Source organism: Rhinolophus sinicus, linkage group LG07 (genome assembly GCF_036562045.2).
Source record: "Rhinolophus sinicus isolate RSC01 linkage group LG07, ASM3656204v1, whole genome shotgun sequence".
In the NCBI taxonomy this organism is placed as follows: domain Eukaryota; kingdom Metazoa; phylum Chordata; class Mammalia; order Chiroptera; family Rhinolophidae; genus Rhinolophus; species Rhinolophus sinicus.
In genome coordinates, this window is record NC_133757.1 from 15,788,404 (window position 1) to 15,804,558 (window position 16,155).

The following is a 16,155-nucleotide window of genomic DNA, read 5'->3' on the forward strand; positions in this document are numbered from 1 at the left end:
GATGCCTTCTAGTTTTCTGAATTGCACAGCTGTGTGGATGGTGTTGATTCTGACTGAAATAGTGGAAACATGAGAAGAAGCCAGGTTTGGGGAGAGGGAAGGTAATTAGTTTGGTTTTGAGCCAGTTGGAGGAACCCAGGCTGGAGCCATGGATGCTGTGCCTTCTAGTCTGTTGATAAGGACATTTAAGGACTTCTTCTTGTTTTCTGGGTGGTGGTACGTCCTGTTCTCAATGCCTTGCTGGAGGACCCGGGCCTTTAGACTGAATCAGAGGAGCTGGAATAACAATGTTGTCACGCTCTCACCCTGTTGGGCACATTTTCCATGAGCTGATTCTAAGTTCAGAGCTCCTGCATTAGACCCTTTAATCTTCTCTGTTTTATACATGTTATGTTTATTAAGCCCCAGTTTGGCAGTTGACTTAAGATCTATAATAAGGACTTTTTACAGAAATAGACACACAGAGACTACATAGAATTGGGAGTTGGGGCCCAGAGCATTACAGGGGGTTTTCCACTGTTTACAGGAGAATCCCATTAACATTCCAGAGGCACACAGGATTTCAAGGTCCCAGAAAAGGAGTAGTTGCTTCTGTCTGGAGAAATTAAGAAAGAACTTCCTGTGGAACTTGCATTTGATTTGCATCTCAGAGGATGCTATGAATTAGGCAAAAGTAATGGAAAGGAAGAAGCGTTCAGGCAAAGTAAATAATGTGGGTAGCAGCAGTAGGTAGGTAGGTAGGTAGGTAGGTAGGTAGATAAAGGACATTTTTCCTCCCCCAGACATCTCCAGGACCCTCCACTTTGGTGCCTTCCTGAGCTCAGAGCCCTTACAGATCCTTACAGTCTTCACTTGGTGAGAGTGGGAAAAGGGTTTCAGATCAGCAACCTGGGACAGGACCACACAGGCCTAAGCAGAAGTGGTCGACGACAGGGAGAAAAGGGAACACAGAAAAGAGATTTTGTTTTCCACCCACTTTCCTCTCTTTCACATCCACATGTGTTTCATGTCCTAGACTAGCCTATTTATTATTCCCTAAACACATCCCCACTTTCCTCTCTCTGAACCCTTAATTATGGCGTTGCCCCTGCCAGAAATGACCTCCCACCTCCATCGTCTCCTGTCCAAGTCTTATACCATGTCCACGATGCAACTCGGGGGCTAGTCCACAGTGCCCCTCCCTCCTTCTCCAGCCAGAGGTGATGCTTCCCTTGCAGCGATTTCCCTCTGTGCCTCTCATTTAATACCTCTTACTTTCTAAGCTTATATGCAGTCTACTTGGGGTCACGCTTTGAGGTACCTTGAGGCAGGGTCCGCATCTGATTCCTCCTTGGAGACCCAGACCAGCCTAGCACATGAGTGAAAGCTCCACAGTGTTAAACAGAAGATTGAGCCTGGATCTAGGACTCCTGGGTCCTCTTTCCAGTTCTAACTCTGAACTATAAAACACACAGGAGTAATGCAAAGCCAACTACATCCATAAAATACTTTTATTCCATGGCCTGAAACCACAATAGTAAAACTCTGAGCACCTAGGGGGTTTATAGCCGGATTTGCTTTTACTTTGTCTGAATGTTACAGCTTTATCTTGTGGGACAAATTGTTTCCTGCCGGTATATTAGTAGTGTCTCCAGGACCCAACCTGCTCCACTGGGAGGTGGAGGAAAAAGGACCGTGGCAGGAAAAGTCTTGTTCCTCTGCCCACCAGGCGGCCCAAGCTGAGGTCCAAGTGTCACTGTATGCGTGTACCTGTGTACACATTCACATGTGTGTGCAAGTGAGTGTGTGACTGTGGACACGGGCAACGTGCTGGCTGTGGACACGGGCACATGTCATGGCCTTACCAGCTCAGTCCTCCATTTTGGAAAATTATTAGTTTGGGCTCATTCACAAGCTGAGAGGATGAGAGACACAGAAAGAGGGAGAGAGATCTATTCCCCAGAGGTAATCATGTTACTGAAAACCACCAGCAGTCATCGTGTTTATCTTGCTCATTTATCCAAACTCCAAACAGTCCTCCGCAGCAAATCACATTTCAGCAGGGCAGATGATTCTGTCTGTAGCATAAACTTCTCGCTGCCGCTCTCTCAGGAGCAGCCTCTCTAGGTAAATATAAATCTCATTCTAATAGCAACATTTGGAGAAGTAATGTTATTTGCCCTGATTTAGAGAAAACACAACATAGGCTCTGGCAGAGCTGATCTTTTTCCTCAGAAATTAATCAAAGACACATAATACAGAGGCAACCTGAATGTTCCTCTGGCAGAGTGGAGGACTGCTGTGTGTGTGTGTGTGTGTGTGTGTGTGTGTGTGTGTGTGTGTGCATGCACAGGGATCGGGGGCCTTGATTAATTATTCCAGCCTTCTAACTCTTCCTTTTATTTATTTCCTGTCATGCGAGTGGTTTCTAGAGACCAGTTCACAAGATTCATACAGAGTTGAGGGAGATCAAATGCCTATTTTTTCACTGCACAACTGAGAATCTGTAAATTTTACCCCAAGGGAATATGAAAACGCAATCCAATATTGACCTCCCCTGCCCCTGAAGGCAAGCATCCAAGAGTGCAGTATTGAAGCAGCAGTGCTGCCTGGAGAGGGGGGACGGAGAGGGTTTTGAGGGCCGCAGCCCAGGGGGAGAAGGGAGAGAGGAAAGTCCCTGCCTTTCTGAGCCCACTCTACTTCTGGTCCGTAAGGACAGGAACGCAGGATTGGTGTGCGAAGACCTTTCAAAACGGTACTGCCCTGTTCTAAGGAGCCATTTGCAGCACCAGGGTCAGTAATGCATCCTGGGCTGCGGAGTCAGACTCGCTCAATTCAAATCCCAGCTCCACAGATCACAAGCAGAACGATTTGAGACTCATTACTTTCCATACCTGAGTTTCCTCATTGATAAATTGGTCTGATGTGATTAAATTGGGAGGAGGAAAAGAATACACCCAAGGCTTTAGAACAGCATCTTGCGTAGTGAGTATGCTGCGTGAACTGTGACATGGTTATCATTTTTTGTAGTAGTAGCTACATCCCCCAGGTGAACCTCTTCCTGGCCCATGTTCCTGTGAAAACCACGTTGCAGGAGAGCATCAAATGTGTAGGTTTGCACACCTCATAGATTACAAAAAAGCTTCAAAGGACTCAGGACAAGAAGGTAGGAGAATTCATCCATCCATTTCTCACGGTCTCGGACCTCTCTGGGTCCGGGACAAAGACAGCGCTGAAGCAATCTAGTTTTCTTGGGTTGGTTGTGTAAAATCAGGGTCAGAGCCATTTTCTGCCTTTTTCGAGCAGAAGTGGGCTTCTTACTACATTTCGGATTGGAAACAGCATATGATGGAGAATTGGGTCCAAATGTAACCTCAATGGGCCATGTGGTTTGTACAAGTCCCTTCTCCACTATGGGCCTCAGTTTCCCCATCTGTATAAGGAGGAGGTGGCATCAATAATTGAAAGAATCAATCAGCATCAATTGTCCGTTCACCACCTGGTCCTCAAGGTAGGCTTGATATGGCAACCGAACTTCAACAGTGGGCAATTCGTTGGGGGTCAGGCCTGGACCAACACTCAGGCTGGAGAGGTGAGCAATGAGTCAATGACTTTTTTGGTTGTAGGCATCTTAGTAGTTTTGTTTGTGTCTGGGGCAGAGAGAATCATAATGAACATGAGTCTCCTGCCTGATCCTTACCATGGTGCCGTCACAGTGAGACCAATAACAAAGAGCAATCAAAGGGAAGGAATCAGCCATATTCCAGCCAGAGGGCTAGTCGTTCTCAGACTGCCTCCTTGCAAGACCCTACAAGGGCTCCTGGAGCACCTGGTTTTTGGTAATCTCACCTTCCAGAATACAGCTCATGGTGCAGGCCTTGTCAGCCCCAACAGCCTCTGGCAACTCTTCACGTTATCTCCTAGTCCTATGGCCCTTGTCAATCCAGGGACAGGTGGCCACTCTCAGCGAATGGAGGCGGGCCCAGCTTCCCCTGGATTTCCATCCCCTGAAACCACTGGCTTCTCCTCCACAACGATTTCAGAGCGGGGTTTGAGAAACTCTGTGTTTCAAATGCAGCAGGAGCTCTACTGTCTAGATAAGGCGAGAGAGTTGAGTCTGTTTTCAGTTATCAGAGAATATATCATTCAATAAATCCTCAAACAGAGATTGAGCACTTACCACATACCACATAACATTAGAGTCACCTTTGAGTGCAAACTAATACTAGATATTATAGGAGCTGCTTTACCCATTTTTATTTCTGATGTTTACAATATCCTTGTGAAGGAGTATAATACACACTTTATAACTGAAGCTCACAAACATTTAAGAATATTCTGGCAGCTGCTATCACCAGGACCTGCCCCAGAAGTATTCTAAGTACAGCAGGAGATGTGAAAAAGTAGGAGGCTTGGTGTCTGCATCATACAGCGTGCACGTCCTGTTGGGGGAATGGGTTGTGGGCTCTGCCTGGCTCTGTCCTGTGCTGCCACTTGATATGTAAATGCCTTTGATAGACAGCATATTATGCAGATTAAGAGACATGAGAATCAGCTCACTGACGCCTAGGGAAATGAGGAAAGCAAATGGGCTTCCTGCCAGGATAGAGAGGGATGCTCTAAGCAAGGGGAGACCAGGGGAGGGGAGAAAAACAGCACTAGCAAAGGCCACCAACTGTGCCATTCAAGACCTATTTCCTTCCAGTTATCCTGGATGAAGGATGCTGAGGTGACTCATGGAAAAGGAATGAGGAAGCAAATGCCAGGGTGCTCTCTGACTCTTTCAGAGCTGCAGCTGACCTGCAGAACTTGGGGCTGTCTGGATAGGAACATGTTCCAAGGAGGAGGACTGAGAAAAGATTTCAATGATATGTGGTAAGGCTCGAATTAAAGCCAAGTTGGATATTCCTAAGTGACAGCTTTTTAAACATTTCTCAACAAATGTCATTAGTGGTAGAAAATATAAAGATACACTCCCAGTATGTTTACCTGTGTGTATTTTAAAACTTTATGCCACACTTCTGTAATTCTATAAAACATATCCATGTTTGTTTTAATTTATTAATTTCACAGATTTTTTTTGAGCCCCTATTCTGTGTTGGGAACAGTTCTGAGGCACTGAAGGAAAAGCAGTGAACGTAAGTACTATGGTCTGAGTCCTCATAAAGTTGCATTCCAGAGTTTCTTCCCACATTTTGGTAGGAAGTGGTAGTTCCTTGAAGATGTGTGACATCTGTCCTGGGCTTCTTGTACACTCAGTACATTGCCCATGGGGCTTCCCTAGGGTATGCAAGCCCACGCTGAGGAGTAGTGTTCTCAGGAGAGACTGACAAGCCCTGGGAACAGCAAGGACGTCCCCACTTTACTTAAAGAATTGTTCTGCCAAATATGGGGATGGATCTTCCAAAGCTGCATGTCAATAAAACAGTCTAACTCTCTTCCTCTCCTTTTATCAACAACCGTTAGGAAGAACCAGGACCCTGCTCCCAGGATCACTCATTGTTTCCACGTTGTACTTCTACAGGTCATGATGCTCTGGCTGCCAATAATAGAAAATCCAGCCCTGAGTGGCTTGAACAGTAAGTACCACATTCATTATCTCACATAAGAAGAGATGTGTGATGGGGTGGTTCCGAGGTGACTAATTTAGTGTCCCAGCAAGCATTGGGAACCCATATCCATTCCCGCTTTCTTCTATGCCACACTCAGCATGGTGGTTTGCCCTCTAGGCCAGGTCATGGCCCCAAGAAGGCCACTGCATTTTCAACTGTCACATGCAAGTATCAGGAGGAGACAGCATGGCTTGTTTTCTCTATGTACTGTTTGTTTGTTTGTCTGTCTCTTTGTTTTTAGATCGAGGAACCTTACCCAGAATTCCTCTTCCACCTCAGCCAGAACCAAGTCATATGGCAAGTTAAGCAGGATTACCATGATTGGCTGGGATATTTCCCTACACTGGAAGATGAATCTTGGATTAAATTGGGGTCTGTAAGTAAGGAAGAAAGGAGAAATGCCTGCTGGGTGGGCAGTGAAGAGTATCTGACAGCCTGGCTTGCTCTCATACATTGAATTCCAAGATGGTACTACCTGATATCATATAAAATGAAAGCAGTATTGACTGCTTCTTACACACACCGTGTGGGATGGGGGGCACTATAAAAGCCATTATTAATTCCACTGGGCCCCAATTCTGGATTTTCTTCAAACCCTTTTCATAATCTGAAATTATTTTGCCCACTTATTTGTTATTTTGCCTCTCCAGTTAGAATGCAAGCTCTAGGAGGGCAGCACTCATGTTTCTTTTGTTCATGGTTCTAACATCTAGCACAGCACCTTATACACAGTTGGTACTGACTGAATATTTTTGAAGAAATAGTAAATAAATGAATTCCTTACGAGGTACAAGATGGCCCTGAGTCTTCTGTAACCATTCTTCCTACCTTACATTTGGGGAAACTGGCTAATAGATGTTAGGTAACTCACTCAAGTTTACTTGAGGAGCCTATGGCACAATCGAGCTTTAAGCCTAGTGTCAGATTCCAACTTCTTGCTCTGGCCCCAGTGCTATGACCCCTGTCCTTGTGAGAAGACAGTCTTTGATTTAATGAGTCCTCTTTCTTGGGCAGCTGCAAAGCCTTGAGCCACTACTTACCACCATGCTCTCAGTCAGCTCTACTCCTGCACTTCTCTTGGTCTAGAACCTTCTCTATCTCTCTAGGCAGAGCCTCCCCCCCACACATAGACACATCCATACTCAGTTCAGACTACCCCCCCCACTTCCTTTCTAGAAGTCATCACTCTCCATTTCCTGTCTCCATTGTTCCATCCTCTACCTCTATGTTAACTATTCCACATGCCCAGGTCTGATACCCCCACCCCCACCCCTGCCCAGGGAGAATGTAACTCCTCAAGGGTAGGGACTAACCCCATCACCTTGGGAGGCAACATAGAGTTACGGTTAAAACTTCAGATTCTAGGGCCAGACTACCTGTGCAAATCCCAGCTCCTCAACTTGCTGATGGTATGGTCTCAGGCAAGTTTCTTTACTTCTTTGGGCATGGTTTCCTCCTCTGTAAAAATGGAGATAATAGTGGTATGCAAGGGTTGTTGTGAAGACGGAGTTAATATGTGTAAAACATGTAAAGCCAAGCATGTAGCAAGAGCCATGTAAATGTCAACTATCACTTTTCATTTCTCTTCTTTTCTTTCTCCAACGGAGCCAGGCACCTAAAAGATATTTTAAAAATTCCTGCTAACAGGAATCCAGTAATTCTCTGGCTGCTTCCTCAGTGTGTGGTATTTCTCCCCCACTAGACTGCAAACTCCAAGGACAGCCATTGCTCATGTTTTCTCCTTCCTCTGTACCTTTTCAGGGTCTGCCATAGTAGGAAGAACTTGACAGGGACTTAAAAAATCCTTTTGGAAATGAACAAACCAAAAAGGCCTGGGGCTTTGGGGAATATGCTCATTTGAATTTCTTTTCTGCTTTTCCTCTCTCCTTTAATTGCACACCTCCTCTTTCTTCCTGAAATCAGATGAGCCTACACTGATAGTGCCTCAAGCCATTTTCTTAATGCATATGAATTGACTGTAATCCTTTTGTTTTGTGGCTACTGGCAGTTGGTCCGGCAGGTGACTGAGAAGATTTTAATCACTCACAAAATATGGCATTGGATTACAAAATGTCAGCCGTCCACTGCTCTGGAGAGTCATTTATGATGACATTGCAGCCCAGGGAAAGAAACCTTAATTAGCCTTCGGCTGATTTCAGAAACCAGACCTGCCTTGTAATTTACTGCAAAATGAGTATGATTCTCTGATATAAGATCAGTCATAGGACACTGCAATGAGAACATAGACAATGGATCTGTGTACCACAGATTCGTTAAGGAAGCTGGGGCCAGACCCAGCCTCCAACGCACTTGTCTTTGGGAGGACTTGTTTCTTTCTTTCTTTCTCTCTTTCTTTCTTTCTTTCTTTCTTTCTTTCTTTCTTTCTTTCTTTCTTTCTTTCTTTCTTTCCTTCCTTCCTTCCTTCCTTCCTTCCTTCCTTCCTTCCTTCCTTCCTTCTTTCTTTCTTTCTTTTTCTTTCTTTCTTTCTTTCTTTCAGTTTCAGGTGTAAAAAGCAATGTAATAATTAGACATTTACACCCCTCACAAAGTGATAATCCCCTCCCCCAATCTACAACCTCTCTGATATCGTATATACCTGTTACATGTATTGACTATTCCTGATGCTGTACTCCACATCCCGTGACCATATATATATATATATATATATATATATATATATATATAAAATTTGAGTTGACAGTCATTATTATTCAGCTTTAGCTTCAGGTGTATAGCGCAGTGGTCAGGCATCTGTACAGTCCATGAAGTGGTCTCCCTAATAAGGCAAGTGACCATCTGACACCCTACAAAATCTTTACATTACTGATTATGTTCCCCAAACTATCTTTCATATCCCTGTGGCAATTTTGTGGCTAATTTGTACTTTCTAATCCCCTGACCTTCTCCCCATCTAGCAACCATCAGGTTTTCCCTATACCTCTGAGACTGTTTCTGTTTAGTTTGTGGGAGTATTGTTTCTCATTAGGAATTGACTTTTAAAGGCCACTGGAAGAGGGGCTCCCAACAAGGTTTCATAGTTACCCTTTAATCCACACTCACATGAGCCCAGAGAGACACATTGGTGAGGGTAAAACAGGAGGGCCGATTCACTTTGCACAGGAAAGTATGTCCCCCAAAAAGGTGAATCTGGAGTCAAAATGAAAAGCATGAAAGCACTGCAGCTGAGGCCATCCCAGGTGGCACTTGCGCTCACCCTGATACAGTAGACCTCATTAACTTAGAACAGGAATGGCAAATGGGTTTCATTTGGCATGACATTTCTGATAGATTATAGTAGCTGCTGAGAACACTGTGTTCTGAAGGATTCTCCTGCTGCCTTTCAGCTTAAGAAGAAAGAATGCTGTGATCATTCAGCAATGTCTGCTGTGGCAGAGGTGCAGGAATTGACACCGTGTACCAAATGCTTGCCATCCTCCACTTGGAATAATGGGGCCAACGTGGATTTCTGTCTGAAATAGCCAAGTGTCTATAAAGTTCTATTGCATTATTATTTTCAATTACTGTTTCCCGCTGCAAATAGCAACATAAATCACGAATACAAATACCCAAGTTAGAGCACTTTTTTCAAAGTTTCTAATCAGTAGACTTTCCTATTCCATGTTTCCTTATCATGAGAGCCCTTTTGACAGGGCTGGCAGTGAGAGAAACAGGTATATATTTAGGAGCTATCTAGTAACAAAAGAGAGAAACCTAAATTCCAATGTCATTCATGGCAAACTTCCTGAGTAAAACTGCCTTGAAGCAAGCCCAATACACCCACCCTCTACTTCCGTAAGTGGGTTTAGCCAGGTGCTAAAAAGAGAGATCTTGCTCATTCTCACCATTTACTACAAGAATCAGCTGGGGAATAACTTACCTATTTCCTGGGGCTTGAGGTCTGTGTCATTGGTTCAAACAGTAGGAGAGAACCCCAGGACCTGTGCAGGAGGAAAGACCACATCATCAAAGGCTCCCTGCTGATGCTGGTCCAGTGTCAGCTCTGACAGCCGTTTGGCATATCCATCCTTCTAGCACTGTTCACAATGACAGCTTGAGAGAGGGCTGGGGATAGTCTTCCTTTTCGGAGAGGAGTCAACACATCAAGAGACAACTTCTTTGCACATTTTGTGGAGCTCTGTGGTCTAACAGAAAAGGCAATATTGATTCAGGGGAGGGAGAGGTTTCCCTGTGCATCTGAGCCCCAAATGCCAGAGACTGACAGTGACTCTGGAATAAGAACAGTGCAAACATTTCTAAAGACATTTCACTCTTTTCAAAGTAGATTTTCAGTCGAAGTCTCAGAGGTAAGGAATGTAAGATGGGTTTTCTGTGAAACAGCTACCAGCAGTTTCCCATTCTGGCTGATCAGCTCCCCTGATGAAAGCAAAAAGACCTCTTTAGCATCACCAAGAAGACATTTGGAAAAAGTCAACTGAAGCAGACTAAATACTGGCTTGGAGAAGTCATCGTCCTGCTCTGGCCTTCCCTACTCTGACATCAGTACATGCAGAATCATCTCTGGTGTCTAACAAACTTCTTGAAGAAAATCTGAACAATTTTTCCATTTCACCTTCTCATGAAGTGGAAATTCTCAAAAGAAAACAAAAAGAGGGAGGACTACAATCTAATTGGAAATTAAGTTAAACTCAATTAATTTACATAAATACATTGTGTTGCTTTGGTAGTATAATTAATTCTCAGTTTGTGAACTAGTGTTTGTCTCTGCAGACTGTGTCCAAGAATGTGCCACATGAAATTGTTCTGGTCTTGCAGGCAGCCTGGTTTACAGGCCACCAGCAGATGGATTATAAGCTGTTTGAGGACAGAGGCAAGACTGACACTGCTCAGTGGTAGAAACAGGTTTTCACTTGGTAAATATATATAGAGCACCTGCAAAGGGGGACCACAGCACACCCAGAGTGCCCCAAAGTGAATAAAACAGATCAATGCCAACCTTCATGGATCCTATATCTGACTGGGAGAGACAGATTAAAAACAAGTAACCCAATCAATAAACAAGATCCTTTCAGGGGGTGACAAATTCTATAACGTACCATAAGAAATAAAATGGTGATACCATGAAAAACAGTGATAGGAAAAGACTTTCGATAGCTGAGAACTAAACGTGATAAGAAGTCAGCCATAATTCCTAACAGAGGGAAGGGTGAGGAAAAGGTGCCATCGGTGGCGTGTTCCAAGGACAAAAGCAGACCAGCATAACTGGAGCCTCATAAGTGAGAAAGAAAGACCCGAGAGACTAGTGGAGTTGAACGAGGCTAGAGCATGGTAAAGAGTCTGGGTTTTATTCTAAGTCCAATGAGGTCTTCAGTGAGAATGAAGTGATTTGATAAAAGATCACGCTGGCTTTTATTTAGAAAATAGAATATAGAGAATAAGAATAGGTGCATCTTATATGTATATTCTCATTCTACGTCTGGGGTGGGGACAGGTGAGGAAGTGTTGAGCAAGAGCAAACAGGCAAGAAATGAGCAGGTTATATTAATTGGATATCGGATAAGCTGCTGTAACAAAAATATCCCACAATACGGTAGCTCAGAGAAGATACAAATTGATCTCGCTTTCCTGTAAATCCACAGTTGAGCAGTCCAGGGTTTGCAGGATGGCCCTTGCCCCACAAAATTATCAAGACATAAGCCACTGAGTTGACTCAGACATACCCAACCTATGGTCTCCATCTCTGGTTCCAGGGCAAACTGCTACTCTTAGCTAATCCCATATATGAGCAAGAACACTACACTATAGGGTTTTGAGGAAGCCACGCATTGCTTAGGGCAAAAAGACCCAAATTTTCACTAAAATTCATAGAAAAGGAAGTTTTTCAATGATACAGGTAGAGAGTACAGGGGATTTTTATAGTAGTAAAACTATTCTGAGTGATACCGTGATGGTGGATACATGTCCTACGTTTGACAGAAGTTTATCAAATGTACAACACAGAGAGTGAACCCCAATATAAATTATGGACTTTAGTTAATAGCAATGCATCAATATTGGCTTATCAATTGTAACAAATATGCCACACAAATGCATATGTTAATAATAGGGGAGGGATTATAAGGGAGTATGTGGGAACTCTCGTGACATACTTCCCACTCAGTTTCTCTGTAAACCTAAAACTGCTCAAAAAGGTCTATTAATTAAAAAGTTGTAGAGAAAGAATTACCACTGGTATATGTTTAAATGTGAATGTGTATATACAGGTACATGTGTGCCTGTGGTGAGGGTGGCAAGAGTGGTGTGGTAGAAGGGATCTCCTAGATCTGATGGCAGGAGACCTACTTGACTCACTTCCACACCCCTGTACCTCAGGCCTGGCAGAGTAAAACCAAAAGGCAATCCTGTGGAGAAAATGCCCATCTTTCCTCAGTCAGCATGCTGCCCTCTTCTATAAGATCACTAATTTGGAACTTAGTAACGTGGGCCTACCTGAAGGGGCACGTTCATCGACCGGAGACATTTCCAATGGGAAGCACTGTAAATGAGATGTCCTTTCCATCTTTCATCCCTTCACTTGCAATTCTCCTTTCTGCAATATTGTTGGAAATAACCATCCACCTGTATTCTGTTGGGGCGGGGGGGGGGGGGAGACACAAAGATGGAGTATGAGAGTAGTCACTGTCTGCCTCTCCCTGTCCTTACCCCAAAACAAATAACTGTAAAGGATAATCTATCATGTCTCAAAATATCCCATTTCTTTGCTGTTGTATTATAGTAGGAAGAATGACAGCCCCCAAAGATGACTCTGCCCTAATCCCCAGAACCTGTGAATATGTTCCCTAAATGGCAAAAGGGACTTTGCAGCCATGATTAAATTAAGGAATCTGTGACAGTATCCTGTTTTATCAAGATGGACTCAGTGTAATTATAAGGGTCCTTTCAAAACAGAAAACAATGTGACAATGAAAGTAGAGGGACAAAGACAGAGAATGGAAGATATTATGGTGTTGGCTTTGAAGATGGAGGATGGGCCATGAGCTAAGGAATGTAGGTGGCCTCTAAAAGCCAGAGAAGGCAAGAAAACTGATTCTTCCCTAGAGCACCCAGAAAGAGTGCAGCCCTGCTGACCCATTTTAGGACTTCTGACGTGCAGAACTGTGAGAAAATTAATTTGTGTTTCTTTTAAGCCGCAAAGTTTGTGGTAATTTGTGGCAGCAATTTCAGACACAATAGGAAACTACACAAACCTTCTACCTGGGAATGTGTTATTTCTCAACCATCAAACTATCCAGGTGTCCCTTCTCCTGCTTATCCTTTTCATTCAGCTCCTATCTTAAACCTGTGGCTCTTGGTCTGAGCCCAAACAGAACACACACCATTGTCTTGCCTCTCTAGTCTTAGACTGGCACCATTACTGGCTGGCAGATGAGGGCACTCAATAAGCATTGAATGAATACATGAATGAAAGAAAATTTTGTTTTCCAAATTCATCCCATGCTTAAAAGGAGGTCGTAGGTTTTTTTTTGTTTGTTTTTGTTTTTAGTATTTTGTTTATCAGTTGTGCTGCTTGCTTTAATCTACCTTCTCTCCCATAAGACCCCCCACCCACGTGGTGGCTTCTAGCTATAAGTACACATGGACTCTTTTTCTTGTTTTTGACCTGGTCCCATGATCTGAGTTCTATTTCTGGGCCTCCGGTTCCCAGGACTTCCTGCTGGTAAATGGACATCTCAGCTTCTTTTTAAGTGGGGCTTCAATCTAAACTAGACTCCAGTGGAAAGCTCTATGGGGCCTCCAGATATGTAGCTCTGGGTTGGGGTCCAAAAAGATACAGTGACTGTATCTGGGACAGCCCAGCGGTTAGCATGTGGTACTGATAAAGGAATCCTGGGAGCCGTACCGGCCTATTGGACTCATAAACAGGAATACTGCTCCCCAGTCACAGATTGTACCCCTAACCCAGCCGTCCATCTCAGATATGAAATGTCCTAGGTCACAAAGAGACCAGGCAACAAATTTCAAGCAGATGAGATCCTAAGATGAAAAAACAAGTCAAAGGATGTCTCCTTCTGAGGATGGGTCATGAAGTCTAACGGTATACAAAAATATATTGCAAAGGAATTTATAGACCAATAGCTCAACTTCTCTTTACAGCTGGGTAAAGTACTTCTGCTCCCAGGCCTTCCTTTTCTAAAGACCACGTAGACAGCAAATGGCTGGGTTAAGTCTTGGCAGCGCCAGTACAACCAGGAGGGCACATTTGTTTTTTAACTCAGAATAAGTCAGAACGCAGTGAGATTATGAAATGATCACATCAACTTTCTAGATTTTAATACCAAGTATTTTCACTTTCTTTTTTTTTTGGGGGGGGTCTTTTGCAAAATAGTTTATTCAAACAAGAACACACACACACACACACACACACAGGAGGAGTGCTACTCCACTGAGATAACAATGGATACATTAAAAATCAGTACTCTTCACCTTCATCTGTCTTTGATTCTTTTTCATGAAGGTGGGAAATGCCAAGTGTCAAATATTTCCAGTTACTTAAGCCCTGCAAGATAGAGCTTTTGTTTCTCTGAGATAACACTGAGCAGGAGACTTCAGAGAAGGCACCATTTAAATGTCCCAAGTTGATTTCCCTTTCGATGGGAACAGAAGAGGAGGAGGAAGATACCAATTAAACAGAACCCTCAGGCACAGACATCTCATTACTGGCATATGTCAGGTGGAAACTGCTCAGGACCACCTCCACTGTGCTAGACCTTATCTCAAGCGATTGCCTGTCTCTTAGAACAACCCCCAGGCTAACTACAGAACGTTATTTCAGTCATTCCAAATGAGACCCCAGTGCCGGTAACCGACATTTGGCATTTCTGTAGGCGTCCGTTTAAGACTTGTTTCACAGTCATAAGTAGAAAAACTTATATCTGTTCAAATACAGGAAGAAAATGCCACTTCATGCTCATGCATCTCTATGGAGGATTGGCAGCATCCACTTGATACAGAGAAAAGCACTTGTGGCTTTGTAGTTCTGTTGTGTTCTATTCCAGACAAGCCTCATACAAGGGGGTTCTCCTGGAGCTCAGCTTTAATCTTAAATGACAACCCATGAAATGACTAGAAGAGAGTTCATAGAAAAAGAAATACAGCTCATTAAAAATCATACGGAAAAAGTTTCATCTCACTTGCAATCAAAGATGTTTTAAGTTTACATAACAATGAGATGCACTTTTGTCTATAAGATTTGAGAAGATGTATACATTAGAGCTGGTGAAATTGGGACGTAATAAACATTCTCATATGTTGCTAGTGAGAGTGTTCATTGGTTCCACTTTTTTTAGAAAGAAAACCAGTCATTTATATTGAGACACTTAAAAAAGAACGTTTTGAATGTCACACTACATCTGATGAAGTATTTGAGGGCAGTTACCCAACACTTAGTGCATAAAAATCTTCAAAGCAGTATTATCTACAGCAGCAAAAATAATAAAAATAATATAAGGAAAGCTCTAAATAGCCCCTAGAAAGTTATGATGTACATATGTGATGGAATATTATGCAGCCCTTAAAAATGATGTATACACACCATCTCAAAACACTGTAAGATGCAAGTATTGTCATATTAAATAAAAGTATAATTGTGCATATATACATATATACATATATATGTATATATACATGTATATATGTATGTATACGTATATATATGTATATGTATATATATATGTGTGTGTGTATATACATATATATAAATATGCACACACACACATATATATACAGTATGCTGACAACTTCTGGGAAAAAAAGCCTTGTAGTAATGTAGGCACATCAAAATGCAATTGGGTGGTGCGATTGTGGAAGATGTTTTTGTTCTTACTATTATTTTGCATTTTCCAACTTTCATGATAAGCACATGTTATTTTTACAATCAAAAAAACTATAAATAAAAATAAACTTATGTTTTGAAACATAAGTAAAAATAAAAGTGCAATGAAAATGTAGCCCATTTATACCTCTACTTTAGGGAACATAAACTGTAAGGAAACCCACATCACAATGCATTTTGATCCATATGCAAATAAAACCCTAGTTTTTACATGCAGACATTTATGCATATGGAGAGTCTGGCAGCTGAATCTAATATTTTGATGTGTGCCAATGCTTGCAGAGCTGTTAGAAAGAGGATTTGTGATAATCTTATTGGCACAACCCAGAGAACCTTACCTATTCCAGACCTTAACTTGAGCACAAAATATATCGTAGAAAGACCAACACCATGGGGTAATTTAGCAATTAATGGTATTGCAGCAAAGGGATAGCAGGATAGTTTCATTTATCTCCGTTTCCAAAGTTCTAATAACAGATTTCTTTGGAGGGTAAGAGAATAAAACACTGCAAGCTAACATTTGCATTGAGAAACACTAAAATGTAAAGAAATGTCTCTTTTGCCATTTTGGAAAGGTTAGGGCAATGAAACACTATAATAAAATGCTTTGGAATCCCACAGAGTAGCATGTATCATGAGACAAACTGTGGCCCTGGAATGGTCCCTCTGCTCTACTGCTGAGATGAGACCCCATTGCAATAGGAGATTTGTTCA

At 42.7% G+C, this 16,155-nt stretch overlaps 1 long non-coding RNA gene across 1 annotated transcript in view; it reads right to left on the minus strand.

Annotated features, from left to right (window-relative positions):
• The window catches only part of LOC141572789 (uncharacterized), a 55,533-nt gene that overhangs the window by 16,611 nt on the left and 22,767 nt on the right, over positions 1 to 16,155 (minus strand). The window contains exons 2-4 of the long non-coding RNA XR_012498284.1: positions 12,039 to 12,174; positions 9,469 to 9,529; positions 6,968 to 7,049 (exon numbers count right to left, since the gene is read on the minus strand). This is a non-coding gene — a long non-coding RNA (uncharacterized LOC141572789). The remainder of the gene's footprint in view (positions 1 to 6,967; positions 7,050 to 9,468; positions 9,530 to 12,038; positions 12,175 to 16,155) is intronic.